Here is a 2033-nt window from a genome sequence, read left to right as displayed (position 1 = left end):
GCTCCTAAATATTGAGCAACTTGCTCTTCAGCAATGTCTTCATCTTCTTCAGAAGATGAATAGTCATCAGAGCTCATGAATGGTAAAAGGAGGTTCAATGGAATCTCTATGATCTCTAGATGAGCCTCAGATTCCTTTGGTTCCTCAAAGGAAAACTCCTTATTGGTCACTGAACGTCCCAGGAGGTTTTTCTCACTAGGATTCGCGTTCTTCTCCTCCTCTTTGGGTTCGGCCACACCAAGTAAGGTAATGGCCTTGCACTCTCTTTTTGGATTCTCTTCTGTATTGCTTGGGAGAGTACTAGGAGGGGTTTCAGTGACTCTTTTACTCAGCTGGCCCACTTGTGCCTCCAAATTTCTAATAGAGGACCTTGTTTCATTCATGAAACTTAAAGTGGCCTTAGATAGATTAGAGACTATATTTGTTAAGCTAGATAGATTCTGCTCAGAATTCTCTGTCTGTTGCTGAGTGGATGATGGAAAAGGCTTGCTATTGCTAAACCTGTTTCTTCCACCATTATTAAAGCCTTGTTAAGGATTTTGTTGATCCTTCCATGAGAAATTTAGATGATTTTTCCATGAGGGATTATAGGTGTTTCCATAGGGCCCACCCATGTAATTCACCTCTGCTATTGCAGGGTTCTCAGGATCATAAGCTTCTTCTTCAGAAGATGCCTCTTGAGTACTGTTGGATGCAGCTTGCATTCCATTCAGACTCTGAGAAATCATATTGACTTGCTGAGTCAATATTTTGTTCTGAGCCAATATGGCATTCAGAGCATCAATTTCAAGAACTCCCTTCCTCTAAGGCGTCCCATTACTTACAGGATTCCTCTTAGAAGTGTACATGAACTGGTTATTTGCAACCATGTCAATGAGTTCCTGAGCTTCTGCAGGTGTTTTCTTTAGGTGAATGGATCCACCTGCAGAATGGTCCAATGACATCTTTGATAATTCAGACAGACCATCATAGAATATATCCAGGATGGTCCATTCTGAAAGCATGTCAGAAGGACACTTTTTGGTCAGTTGCTTGTATCTCTCCCAAGCTTCATAGAGGGATTCACCTTCTTTCTGTCTGAAGGTTTGAACATCCACTCTAAGCTTACTAAGCTTTTGAGGAGGAAAGAACTTGGCTAAGAAAGCCGTGACCAGCTTATCCCAAGAGTTCAGGCTGTCTTTAGGTTGGGAGTCTAACCATATTCTAGCTCTGTCTCTTACAGCAAACGAGAAAAGCATAAGCCTGTAGACCTCAGGATCAACCCCATTGGTCTTAACAGTATCACAGATCTGCAAGAATTCAGTTAAGAACTGAAAAGGATCTTCTGATGGAAGTCCATAAAACTTGCAGTTCTGTTGCATCAGAGAAACTAATTGAGGTTTAAGCTCAAAATTGTTTGCTCCAATGGCAGGGATTGAGATGTTTCTTCCATGTAAATTGGAATTTGGTGCCGTAAAGTCACCAAGCATCTTCCTTGCATTGTTATTATTTTCGGCCATGTCTCCTTCTTTTTCGAAAATTTCTGTTAGATTTTCTCCAGAGAGTTGTGCTTTAGCTTCCCTTAGCTTCCTCTTCAGAGTCCTTTCAAGTTCAGGATCTACTTCAACAAGAATGTTCTTGTCCTTGCTCCTGCTCATATGAAAAAGCAGGGAACAGAAAATAATAGGGATACTCTTTGCCACAGTAGAGAGGTTCCTTTATGTGAGTAGAAGAGAAGAAAAAGAATTCGAACACAGAAAGAGGGAGAGGGTTCGAATTTTTAAGAAGAAGAGAAGTGTTAGTAGATAAATAAAATAATTAGAAAGAGATGAGAGATGGAAGAATTCGAAAATTAAATAAAATAAAAATATTTTTGTTTTTATTTAAAATCAAAGTTAGAATTCGAAAATTAAAAAGAAAAATTAAATTAAATTAAATTAAAATTTAAAATAATTAGTTAATTAAAAAGGAATTTTAAAAAAGAGGAAGGTGATTTTCGAAAATTAAAGAGAGAATTAGTTAGGTAGTTTTGAAAAAGATAATAATCAAACAAA

At 37.9% G+C, this 2033-nt stretch overlaps 1 non-coding gene across 1 annotated transcript; it reads left to right on the top strand.

The window, feature by feature from the left end:
• Nucleotides 1–998: 998 nt before the first annotated feature.
• On the top strand, nucleotides 999–1106 carry LOC148578458 (small nucleolar RNA R71). The gene has a single exon (XR_015903139.1). It is a non-coding gene; the product is annotated as a small nucleolar RNA R71 (small nucleolar RNA).
• Nucleotides 1107–2033: the final 927 nt, after the last annotated feature.

The sequence above is a fragment of the Arachis ipaensis genome, chromosome B1, assembly GCF_059453495.1.
Source record: "Arachis ipaensis isolate K30076 ecotype BB chromosome B1, ASM5945349v1, whole genome shotgun sequence".
Classification (NCBI taxonomy): domain Eukaryota; kingdom Viridiplantae; phylum Streptophyta; class Magnoliopsida; order Fabales; family Fabaceae; genus Arachis; species Arachis ipaensis.
The sequence above is the reverse complement of the archived record's forward strand: the minus strand, read 5'-3'. Positions and strand labels throughout refer to the sequence as shown.